We start from the raw sequence: 13,992 nt of genomic DNA, 5'->3' as shown, positions 1-13,992 counted from the left end.
TTTAATACTTGGCTCAATCTAAAGCCTGTAAACCTAGTTGATGATGTCACCAGTGCTCACATGACTCACCTCCAAAAGGAACATTGTCCTAACATAACATACACCAATTATAATACAGAACACCCTTTCATTTATGTTGTTACACCAAGTTCTTCCAAAATGAATCATTTCACATTGAACTTCATTGAACTTCATCTGCCCACTCCACACGGTGGCTCAGTGGTTAGCACTGCTGCCTTGCAGTGCCAAGAACCCAGGCTTGTGTCACTCACTGTCTGTGTGGAGTCTGTACATTCTCCCCATGTTTGTGTGGGATTCCTCCGGGTGCTTCAGTTTCCTCCCACAGTCTGAAAGATGTGTTGGTTAGGTGCATTGGCCATGCTAAGTTCTCCCTAAGTGTACCCAAACAGGCGCCATGGTGTGGCGACTGGGGATTTTCACATTAACTTCATTGCAGTATTAATGTAAGCCTATGTGCGACTAATAATTTAACTTTTAACTTTAACCAACTTGTCTATGTCCTTCTGAGGTTCTACACTATTCTCTGTACCTCTCACAATGCTTCCAAGTTCTGTATCTTGAAATTATGCTTGTGCACAAAGGTTTAGTTTATTAATGTATACCAGGAAGAATAAGGGTCCCATCACTGACCCCTAGAGAACTCCATTGCAAATCTTCCTCCAACACAAAAACCATCCATTTACCACTACTCTATTCCTCTCACTCAGACAATTACATATCCAAAGTGATACTTTCCCATTTATTCAATGAGTTATAACTTTACTCACAAATCTGTTGTGCAGCACTGAGTCTTTTGGAAGTCCATGTACACCACATCAACAGCATTATTATCATCAATCCTCTCTGTTACCTCATTAAAAAACTCAAGCAACTTAGTGAAATACAATTTTTCCTCAACAAACAATTGGTAAGGAAGAGATATTAGATAGACAGTCAATACCTAACATTGATAAAACACCCTGACTGGATGAAATGTATCCAAGGGTACTGAGGGAAGTGAGAGTTGAAATTGCACAGATATTGGCCATAATTTTCCAGTCTTCCTTGGATATTCTGTGTTGTTGTGTCAGATTCCAGCACACACAGTCTTTTGTTTATTTGAATCTTGGATTTCTTTAATGAACCCAGTCTGACCTTTTGGTTACCTCCTTTTTCATTGTGGTCTTGCTTGCATCTGTCTTTACAAAGGAAGCTGATTTATTTAACATTGCAGCTATGCCGCTGCCTCCATGTGTAAATCCCCTTTTTGGCCCCTAATTGACCTCATGTATCCTCTACATCCTTTCCACTATTTGGGGGCCTATTAACTATAACAAGAAATGTAATTGCGTCTTTTTTGTTCCTTGGCTCAAGCCAAATAGATTTGGCCTTTGACTGCTCTGGGATATCTTGTTTGTCCAGCACTGCAATGCTCACCTTAATAATTCCACTGCTCCTGACCTTTTCTTTCAGTAACCCTGATTTAGATTTTGTTACTTAATCTGACCCCAAATAACTTACTGTTTCCTGGTCCAGTGCTACCCATCTCTCCCAGTATTCTGTTCACCTTGGCATTCCTCTCTGATAATTCCTCCTGGATCCCAAACACATGCAACTTAGCTTAAACCGCACCCCCCAATTACACTAGCAAATTTTCTGGCAAAGAACTCTGTCCTGGTTTTACTAAAGTACAATGTATCTGGCCTGTACAGATGTCATTTCACCCAGAGCCAGTCCCAATGTCCCAAGAATTTAAAGCCCTCCCTCCTGCACTATCTTTCGTATGCTTTATCTTCCTATTTTTATACTCTCTTGGACATGTTTCTGGGATGAATCTGGAGATTACTACTTTTGAGGTCCTGCTTACTCATATTCTATCTAGATCCCTAAATTCTGACAGCAGGATCATGTCCCACTTTCTGCCTACGTTGTTTGTATCAATGTGTATTATGGCTGTTGGTTGTTCACCCTCTCCCCCTCAAGGTGGTCTGCTATTGTCCAGTGACTGCCTTGACTCTGGCTCTAGGGAGGCAACACATCTGGATTCACATTTGCAGCCACAGAAAAGCCTGTCTATTCTTTTAATTATTAAATCACCCACCAGGATTGTTTTTCCTGTCTTCCTAGAAACTCTCAGTACAACAGAGACACCCATGGTGCCATGGATTTGGCTTTGGCTCATTTTCTAGATGAATCCTCACTCAGATCAGTATTCAGAACAGGTTGGAGAGCGGAATAGATTCAGGGAGCTTCTGCACAATTTCACTTGCTAGTTTAGTGGCTACCCATTCCCCCTCTCCCTGCATGCTCTTAAGATGTATAGTGACACATTGATAAATATGCCATCCACAAAGGTCTCAACCTCATGGATGAGCTGCAGTGATGCCAGCTGCTACTCAGGTTTTCAAACCTGGAGATCGACCCGCTAAAGCACTTCCTGCACAAGTGGCTACCCAGGACACAAGAAGCATCTTGAAGTTCCCACATAGCACAGGATGTGTACTCTGAAGGTTAAGTGATCCTGGCCATTCCATTACCTGGTAGTTAATAACCTTGTGGCTGCTAATAAAACTTTACCAATACTAATAAACATTAATAATACTGATAAATCCGAATAATTTCATTATCCTTAACTAGCAACTGACCCCTAATCACGTCCAATGTCTGACAATCAGCCCCCTGTGGTCCAATCCCCCTATTCCCCCACTCACCACTCCTCACTCTCCAAATCTTATCCACTTACTTTCAATACTTACCTTCTCCATGGTCTGTTGCTTTTAATGGACATTTAAACTCACCTGGTTTATGGAACTAGTGCCTAGAAAGGGAGAATGTCCTTCTTCAATTCACTTGTCCTGCATTTCGATAGTGGGCTTCAGAGACAACTGCGATGCCTAGATCCCATGTGGTCTGAGTAGGAAGGTTGGGCAAGACAGGTACCAAAGTGGTAATCTGATGCTGATTACCACGCTGGAGAAGTTCCTATTTATAAATTGGTGGATGACGTCAGATTGTGGGGAGAGGAGGGCAAAGAGTTAGCCAATACTGAGGAGAACTGTAACAAACTGCAAGAAGAAATTAACAAACTTTAATTGGCAAATGAATAGTAATATGGATGAGAGGTTTGGCAAGAAAAATAAGGAGGTCACTTGTTAATTGGAAACTACAAATCTAAATGGGACAGTGAAGCAAAGGGACCTGTCCAGACAGACACACAAATCACCAGTACTGACACAGATTAATAAAGGCCATTTAAAATTTTCAAAGAAACGAGCACACGAGTGTATTTCTAGAGGGGTAGAGTTGAAAAATAGAGAAGTTATACTAATCTTATTTCAAACCTTGGTTAGACCACACCTTAAGTATTTTTTACAGTTCTGGTCCCCAGATTATATAAAGCATATAGAGGCATTGGAGAAGATTCAAAACAGAGTCACAAAGCTGATACCAAAAATATGAGGTTTTGAGGATGGACAGGTTGTTCTCTTAAATAAGAAGCTGCAAGATAACTGGATATGAAGTCTTTAAAATTATGAAAGGTTTTGAGACAGAGACTGAGTGAGTGCTGCAACTCATAGTAGCAAAACAAAGGCTTTCAATATAAGATAAGCACCAAGAAAGCAAATAGAGAATTCAAAATAAATCTCTTTACCCAGAGAGTGGTGAGAATGTGGAACTTTGACAGCATGCAATGGTTGAAGCAAATGCTATAGATATATTTGTAGAGAGACAAGTTAAGTATATGTGGGAGAACGGAATAGAGAGTAATGCTGATGTAGATTAGATGAGGAAGAGAGGGAAGTTGTTCGAGTGGAGTATAAGTGCCAGTACAGACCGTTTGATCTGAATGGTCTGTCTGTGTGTTTCATGTTCTGGATAATTCTAATACCAAACCCCTCAAAAGACACAAAGAACTTCAACAAATGTGTCTTTTTAATGGTGTGTAGGGCTCAGTATTGCACGGTATGGTGGCACAGTGATTAGCACTGCTGCCTCACAGGCCAATTCTGGCCTTGGGTGAATATCTATGTGGAGTTTGCAGCTTCTCCCTGTGTCGACGTGGGTTTCCTCCGGGTGCTTCAGTTTCTTCCCACAGTCCAAGGATGCGCAGATTAGATGGATTGCCACGCCAAATTGTCCCTTAGTGTCAAAATGTGTAGTCTAGATGGATTAGCCATGGCTAATATTTGATTTGATTATTATCACATGTATTAGTATATAGTGAAAAGTATTGTTTCTTGTGCACAATACAGACAAAGCATACTGTTCATGGAGAAGCAAAGGAGCGAGTGCAGAATGTAGTGTTACAGTCATAGCTAAGGTGTAGAGAAAGATCAACTTAATATAAGGTGGGTCCATTCAAAAGTCTGATGGCAGTGGGAAAGAAGCTGTTCTTGAATCGGTCGGTGCATGATCTCAGACTTTTGTATCTTCTTCCCAACAGAAGGTGAAAGAGAGAATGTCCTGAGTGCATGGGGTCCTTAATTATGCTAGTTGCTTTCTGAGGTAGCAGAAAGTATAGATAGAGTCAATGGATGGGAGGCTGGTTTGCGTGATGGAGTGGGCAACATTCACAACTTTTTGTAGTTCCTTGCAGTCTTGGGCAGAGCAGGAGACATACCAAACTGTGATCCTTTCTGGTTATATGATTTCTATGGTGCATCTGTAGAAGTTGGTGAGAGTTGTAGCTGACATGCCAAATTTACTTAATCATCTGAGAAAGTAGAGGTGTTGGTGGGCTTTCTTAACTATAGTGTCATCATAGGAGGTGCTCTAGTAGGAAAAACTAGAACCTGGGGGCACAACCTCAGGCTAAAGGGACGATCCTTTAAAACAGAGATTAGAAGGAATTTCTTCCGTCAGAGAGTGGTGAATCTGTGGAACTCTTTGCCACAGAAGGCTATGGAGGCCAGGTCATTGAGTGTTTTTAAGATTGAGGTAGATAGGTTCTTGATTAATAAGGGGATCAGGGGTTACAGGGAAAAGGCAGGAAAATGGGGATGAGAAAAATCTCAGCATTCTTGAACAGCAGAGCAGACTCAATGGGCCGAATGGCCTAATTCTGCTCCTACGTCTTATGGTAACTGGAAGCCGTCAACAAAAGAGAGACATTGAGATAATTGCAAGCTGCAACGGTTTTACCTTCATTTGTATCTAATTTGACATGTATGACACTTGGTGAAACACTTTCAAATTCTGAGTGAATGATAATAAATAATCTTTTTAAAAATAATTTATTAATGCTGGGAATTATTTAATTGAAACTATCACTGCGGGTAAGAGAACACACAACTCTTGTGTATACTGATCACAGGCAGTAAAAGACAAGATTAATCCTGCTTGTGGAAACACAAACAGCCTAGTGTCACCAACAGTAATCAGGAACCGTGGCAGATTCTTATACGCACATGGAACAAGTGTAAGATGCCAATTGCAACTCTGTGCTGTTTCCATGGGTGCGATCAGCAAATTCAGCATAGACTGAACCTTTAACCTGGGTAAATGCTAGGAGGCATGTTTTTCACATGGACTTAACTCTCAATCCACAGAATCAGTTTTTCTCACAAGTGATGTCCTGTCCTAGTTCTCACTGTAGCGCTCAGATTTTTAGGACATGCACCTCTCTTTTTTCTTGAGATTCATTATGGTTACATCATATATTGAAATTTGGCATGTCACTGTCACTCCTCTGTGGAATTTAACAAGATGCTCTTGTTTCTTGGAGATTTATGACCATGCTGAAGAAATGGGTTCCTACCCTAGGCTGCAATTACATTAAAATCCTGACGGCTATGTTAATTCACAACCACCCTCCAACATTCTCGATAACACTCAGCCTGATGACAAAGTCACCTTTCTTTAAATCCATTTATCCATACATTCACAACACTGAAAGCTGGGATTTATAAACAGATTTATCTTTTTCCAAGTGGATTTTGTTTTCTTGTACCCGCTCCCCGTTATCTGTAGTTTCTCTCCTGCTCAGAAAATGGGAATGTTGAAAAACCTTGGGCGTGCACCAACATTCCCTGTTCAGACTGGCATAGCCAGATGGTGAATGAGGCAGCATTGGGGCTGGTGATTCTTCCTTGGCACTACCTCAGCATTTAGTAGGTGTAACAGCACTGAAGGGTGCAGCTGTCCCATTGGGCATCTGAATTGTTATTTGAGTGACAGCACACAGAGAAATTAAACTAGACTGGGAGAACTCTACATTATTTCTCATATAAAAATGGAACCTATCCAAAATAATTGCACCATCCACCCAATGATTATTGATTCAGTTCCAGTATTAACCTATTCAAAAATAAATAGATCAGACATTCTTGGCTGGGAAATATATGTTTACTTCAAGATTTAAGTTGAGGTGCAGAGAATCAAGTCCAAATGAACTCCCAGAGTTCTGGGAAACAAGGGGAAGATCATCAAACAGATGCACAAAGAGAACGGGCAAATTTTTAAGAAAGCTACCAAAGGAATGCCCAGCCAACACATACCTGGACAGCTGGTTATTGATGCAGAGTGGCACAAACAGAGTGGGTTCAATTCCTGTACCAGCTGAGGTTATTCATCAGCATCCTGCCTTCTCAACCTTGCCCCTCACTTCAGATGTGAAGACTCTCAGGTTCAGCTCTTTCCCTCAAAAGGGGAGAGCAGTCTATGGTCATCTGAGACTATGGTAACTCTACCTTTACTGGTTTAATAGCTCAAGTATATATAAATTGTCCATCAATTAACTACACATTTACTACTGGCCAGCTCAAAGCCTTCATATAGCCTTCAAATCTTTCATAGATTAACCTACATGCCAATCTGGCCAAAAAACTGCAGCTTACAACAAAATAACTAATGCACTAACATCATGAAAGGGATCACAGCAACTCTTTTGGTCAGAATTCTTCAGTCCGCACGGCCCACTGCCAGCAAGAATGGAGAATTTGGTGCTGAACCAAATCTCCGCTCACTGTGGTGGGACTGGAGAATCCTGGCCATTGGAACACTAGCTATCTACATGAATCAGTTACTGACACAAAAGGAGAAGCTGCAGATCAGGTTCATGTCTGTCAAAGAGTGTTCTTCAATTCATGGCATCTCACAAAGCTATATTTACGTAATATGATGAGCCCTGATACAAAGGGCCAGATCTGAGTTAGAGGAGAGACAATTACTTATATAGCACCTTTAATATAATAAAATGAGCCAAGGTGCTTCATAGGAGCATTATAAAACAAAGTCTAGCACTGAGCCTCAGATACAAGGTCAGATGACCAAGTGCTTGGTCAAAGAGGTAAGCTTTAAGAAGTTTCTTACAGAAAGTGTGGTAGAAAACTAGAGAGGTGTAGGAAGGGAATCCCAGAGCTTGGGTCTCAGCACAGAAGGCATGAATACCAATGGTGGAACAATTACGACTGGAGTTGCACAAGTGACCAGAATCAGACGAGTGCAGAGATCCCAGAGAATTGCAGGGTTGGAGAAGATTGGAGATAGGGAGGGATAAGATCATGGGGGAAGGATTTAAAAACAAGGATGAGAATTTTTAAAAATCTCACTTGACTGGAGTCCAACGCAAGTTAGCAAATATGAGAGTGAGAGGGGAAGAAGAGTTGCTGCAAGTTAAGAAATGGGCAGCAGAGTTTTGACCTCAAGTTTATAGAAGGTAAAAAGTGGGACAGCGGCCAGGTGTTCATTGAAATAGTGAAGATTAGAAGGAATAAACACCTGGATAAGGATTTCATCAACAGATGAGATGAGGCAGGGCAATGTCAAAGCAATGTTCTGATGGTGGAAATGGGCCAACCTAGTGATGACATGAATCAAAGGACAAGTACTCATCCAAGGATTAAAGATGCTATTACAGTTGTGAACAGCCTGGTTAAATCTCAGACAGCGGACAGGGAGAGAGTTGAAGTTGGTAGCCAGGGAACAGACTTTTGAACGGAGACTGAGAACAATGGCTTCAGCTTTAGCAACATTTAATTGGAGGAAATATCTGCTCATCCAGTGCTGGATGACACAAACTGGAATACATTGAGAGAGGCACGAGTTAGGCCAGAGATAAGAAGCTTTTGCCTCCCTTGGGAGGTGGTAACCTGGAATCTTTTTGTCCCCGGGGTATTGAGATAGACAGGGAAGGACAAGCTCAGGAATAATACTTTCCTGTTTCTCTTTTATCTTACACCCCTTCTCCCTCAACTACAAAATAACCCCTCCATCACTTGGATTGCAAGCACTGTTGAAGGCTTATAATTGAATTCTAACATTTGTTCCCATCTGCAATTGAAGTGCTCATGGAACAACTAATTGCCACTGACTGTCCTTGGGCAAAACTGCCCCTCACAAGCAATTGCAAGCTGCACCAGCATTTACAGATACCCCACAGAGTACATATGGATAGTAAACTGGAGGGCCAGTGCCAGATGCCTCAGTGTAGAAGTGAAGGGAAGCAATGGATGATATCAGAGGACAAACAGCAATCTAGAGGATCAAATAAATGCCAAATATTTGTTGTACTTTGGGAGTGAAATAAATATATAGACAATAAATTGGCTGATATGTAGTTACTTGATCCTAAGGAGAGCCTCATAAAACAAGAACTGAGGAACCTCCCTGATAAACTGCACTCTGTCACAACAATTGACCTTATTCATTGCAATTAGGTGTGCCCAGGTCTGGAGCTAGATTTAATGACAATGATAGGTGTGGGCTATTTGAATCTCATGCCAGCAGATCTGCTCGACATCCCTTTGAATAATCTAACATTACAACACAAGAAGCCCATTCAATACACAGAGTTAGAAGTGGCTCTTTCAGAGAGTAATCCAGTTAGATTCTGCATTTGCTTCACCTTGAAGTGTTTGTCCAATGCCCTTTGGAAAAGATATTCAATTTTCTCCCACCGCCCTGCTGAGCTGCGCTTTCCAAATCCAAAGCGCTTGTCACAAAAACATCTGTCCCCTCAGATTCTTCAGCGAAACATTAAATCTGTATCCTCCGGTTAGCAACCAGTCTGTGAAAATAGTTTACCTTCGTTAACTTTGGAGACCTGTCATGATTTTAAACACCAGTCAAATCTCCACAAACTTCTCTCTTCTAAACAACCTCTACAGATACACTGTCATCCCCCTTCATTAAGAGCACCGCCTATCATTCCGTAACTTACCTTCTTCCTTTGCTGGAATGAAAATTTGTATTTGAGTCAGTGGGCAGAACATTTCTTCCAGAATTTTTGTATTCTGCCTTGTATAAACACTTTGTTAACAGTCAGAGTTAAAGGAGTTTCAGACTCAATTACTTTTCTACTCACCAAACATTTACCAGATATTCAAAAAAAGAATAAAGCAGCAAGGCTGCTCTTCTCCAATTAACACCAGTGGAAATGATGAAAACATGACAGAGCTATCATTTGTTAGAGTAGGAAATCCTATTGTTCTGCTTTGCACTTGTACATTTATAGACATAGTTAACCTCCATAAGCCTCAACACAGGATGACTTAAATGTGTAAATTAGAGAAAGGTGTGTTATATATTTCCAAGAGCTACGCAAGGGGAAAGGATGAGTGAAAACATCAGATGATGAACATCAAAAATATGGGGAAAGAAGTGCATTCTTTACTCATTTTTGCTTGGAAACACTGGTGTGTGGTATCAGCAACAACTTGAAAGCCGCCTTTTAACTTAGAAAGAAAGTCTCAGGAAACTTCACAAGATTGTTTAAGAGATTTGACAACTGCAGATGCAAAGACTAATAACTTGAACAAAGTGGTTATGTTTTAGGGAAGGGAAGAGAATTGAATTTGAGGGGCAGAGAGATTTGAAGGATGGAACTCCAGGGTCTATGCTGAAGGCAACTCTGCCAATAGGGCAGGATTGGAAATTGGGAATGCACAAGAAATATCACCGTAATTTAAACTTATTACTGCAAACTTGTATTTAAATATAGGGTCCTTATACAGCAATCTAGAGGATCTTAATGGCAAAGCACCAGGGATTAATGACTAAGAGGAGGTTAAGTGACTAATGAGTTTGCCTTGCATTGGTTGTAAGTCTTCTCTACTGATCTCATTGCTTTCCAGGTGTATTGTGGCTTTAAGTGAGGGAGAGGGGGTTAGCTAAACAGCTACAGTGTGATGTGGAATGATGCCAGCAACATGGGTTCAATCCTCTTACTGATAGTGGCAGTTCATGGAGGCCCCATCATCTTTTCCTGCACTGAAGTGGCAGCTGTAAGGCTATGTATTACCAAAATTGTCTCTGTAATGGAGAGACACACCATTGGGACTGCAGCTAGATGATGTATTGGCTTAAAGTTATCTATTGCCAATGCGGAGTTGCCATCTTTGATGGGGCCTAGGCTGAAGTGTGTATGTTTGCAAAGCTTGCAAAAAAAAAAAATCAGATTCTATTGGCACCTTAGATTCAAGTACATATATTCCCCCAGCCCACATTCCCAGATCCTAGGAGTAGGAACATTGACTGATGTTTCTTTCTCTAAAGCAAAAGACATATTACCCTGAATTTTTCTTTAAATAAGCATCATAACTTCCATTAACATTTACTGTCTGCTCTGGAACAGAGGAAATGTGAGGGAAATTGTTCCATGGTGAATTCAGTCTATGCATCAGCTCCACAGCAAAGAGCAATTGGACAAAAGTAGCTCCTTCTGCCAATCATAATTCACTTGTGACTTCCAGACACAAATTTCCAGCTATGGACATCTTTAGCACAAAAAGTTACAAAAACAACTTGCTCCTTAAAAGCATAGCCAGCAGAGGGAGCAGTTTACTGTAAATGAATCAGCCATAATGTGCTCTGAAAAAAAATGCTGGAAATACTCAGCAAGTTAGGCAGTATCTGTGGAAAGAAAGACTGTCACAATAGGCTTATCATAATTGGAAAAATGTTCATGTTACCAGTTAAGCAAGTAGATTATCAGGAAAAGTGGGCAGGGAAGTGTGTTCATCCTGTTTATAGAATCCTACAGCACACAGGAGGCCATTTGGCCCGTTAGGTCTGCACCAACAACAATCCCACCTAGGCCCTAGCCCCATAATCCCAAGTATTTACCCTAGCTGGTCTAAGGGGACAATTTAGCATGGCCAACCCACCTAACCCACACATCTTTGGACCGTGGGAGGAACAGACACAGAACACGCAAACTCCAAGACAGTTACCCAAACCAGGAGTTAAACCTGGCTCCCTGGCACTGTACATTACAAAAAGTGCCAATAGTTCTAATGGACCATAAAAAAGTGAGGAATCATTTCCTAAAGATAACTGTGAAATTAGGATACAAAACATATTTGACTTAAAAACAAGGGGAAGGAAAGTATACTGGAATGTGATCAATTCAAAAATGTGTACATCTGGATCACTATGCTGGTTCATTACACTGCCAACTAGAAGCCTCTGAGCAAGTCCACAATGCACATCGCCATCAACATGGCTGCATTTAAAGCTCCTATTCGTGAGCTTTTACCATGAAGATTTTGGATCTTGTCATCTCCTGATGTGTCCCAGGTCTCCAAAATGCATTTCACATCAATTCAATCCTTCGTATAGCCTCTTCCTAATCTTGTCCCACTCTCCCAAATAATCCTTCATGGCCAGAACACCAATATTTTTAATTTTCATCAACATTCTCAGGTCCATTGGTTTAATTCTCCAAAGTCAGGCTCAAAAAAAAATACATACAGTACTATTAAAAGCCATCTGTGCAAGTATATCACATGCTGATGTACAATAGGAATGGTTTCAGTTCTCCTGAGGTGATTATCCTTAAGCATTAAGCATCACTAGCAAGATCAGCATTCATTGTCCATCCCTAATTGCCTTTGATAAAATGATGGGAAACTGCTGCCTTGAACCATTGCAGTGCACACAGTATAGATACACCCACAGTGCTGTTAGGGAATTCTAGGATTTTTTTAGCCTAGCAACAGTTAAGGAACATTAATGGGAGTTGCAAGTCAGAATGGTTTGGGGTTTGGAGGGAAACTTGCAGGTCGTGGTGTCCCCCTTGTGTCTGCTGCCCTTGACCTTTTAGGTGATAGAGGACATGTGTTTTGCAAGTTACTGTCAAAAGGACGCTTGTGTTGTAGTGGGGGAGCCCACCTTCCTTCTCCATTGCAACTTGCTTCTGCTGGAAAAAGGAATACAGACTGTTCAGCCAACAGGATAAGACTTAGACATGTCCTGACAGTCAACGCTTGCCAATGAGGACAGCAGAGTGGTTAACACTGCTGCCTCAGTGCCAGAGACCTCAATCCCAGCCTTGGGTGACTGTGGAGTTTGTTCTGTGTCTGCATGGGTGTTCTCTGTTTCGGTTTCCTCTCAAGGTTCAAAGATGGGTGGGTATGGTTGATCGGCCGTGGTAAAATTCCCCTCAGGGGAATTACGTAGGGTTGTGGGGATAGGGCCTGGGTGGGACAGTGGTTGGTGCAGACTCTATGAGCTGAATGGCCTCCTTCTGCACTGTAGGGATTCAACAATCCTATGAAAAACATAGGTTCACAAATTTAAAAACAAACTACCAATACACAACTAGAATTAGTGAGATTATCCCAGCAAGAAATCAATTGCTTACATATGGTCATAATGAGAGCAGAAATACCTGATCTGTGGGCAGCCGGAAACAGAGAGAGGTAATATCAGGTCAATAACCTTCCAGATTTCCAGCACATCAAAATTTTATTTTAACAATATACTGCTACTTAAAGCCATTGCGCACAGTACCCCGAAAAGTTGCAATACATTGCTGAAACAGAATCCTTCAGAGAAGCAAAGGAGACTCCAACTACAGAAAGATTGTTTTTATTTTAAGAATGCAAGACAATATACCATACAAAAAGTAAGCCACGTCATAGAAATTTAACTATCCCTGTACAGTCACTGTTAAGGAGTTTATACTCCAACAAGTTATGCATTTTCTCTGGGAGATACAAAGTAGCCAGAGTTCAGCTGATCATTACTTCCTCCATCATTAATCTTCAGGGCATCTTCATTTTTTGTGACTACCCTTGGAATAGGAAAGAAAATAATTACTTTAAATTTTAAAGCGGTTTGGTCTTCATGCTCCTCACAAAATGCAGTTGTTGTCTTTACTTTTCTTCCAAATACGACAGCCCAAAATATACTTCCAGTCAAAGAGATGGCACTTATGACAGGCATTAGTTTAGATACAAGATAAACCTGCCTGTATTACCACAATTTGAAACCAAACTGCCCCCACCACACAATTTAAATATCTCAAAGAGTTTATATTGTGGAAATAAAAGAAGTCTCCACTTCTGCTTTACAGAAAGGAGATTTCAAACTCACTAAAAGTTCATAAATAATTACAACATTGCTGCACTTCCAAATCAACTTAGTCTCGGGAACTAGTCTAGGTTTTTTTTAAACCGGTTATTGACACTATTGCACAGGAATCTAAGTAATCAAAGAAGTTATCAGCTGAGATTCATGTTTGACCAATGGATATGTGCACAATAGCATGTGTCAGTCACTTGAGAGTTTTTATGTTATAGGACCTCATTTTTCCTGTTCCCAATTATTAATTGCATTTTCTGCTCAATATCTGGTCAGAGACCAGCATGACCTAGGATTCTCAAGACAATATCCTTACTGTGTAATTAACTCCAGAAATAGGACGCAGCCACCAAGTCATTTATCATTACTGATTGTGTTATGATCAAACTCAAACTTTCCTTTTCCTTCTATACCTCTGACTTACACCCCCAATAACTGAAGAAGTCTCTGGAGTGCTGCTTTGAAGGTTTGCAAAAAGGGTTGAGATTTCTTGGGCCTTCAGCTTATTTCTGGCAAGGACATCCATTCAAATCTCCTCCAAACGTCCTACAGTTGTAGACTCCTAATTCAACACAGGCTAGTCGCTCTCTTGCTCAGCTATCTCAGAAGTTCAACTCACCATTAGGAATCCTTCAGTTATTCTATTAGCCAGTGCACAACCCTACTTGGAAGAAAATGTCCTGCAGC

This window comes from Carcharhinus amblyrhynchos, chromosome 6, assembly GCF_965287045.1.
Source record: "Carcharhinus amblyrhynchos chromosome 6, sCarAmb.v2.hapA, whole genome shotgun sequence".
Lineage (NCBI taxonomy): Eukaryota > Metazoa > Chordata > Chondrichthyes > Carcharhiniformes > Carcharhinidae > Carcharhinus > Carcharhinus amblyrhynchos.
This window is presented reverse-complemented; position numbering follows the sequence as displayed.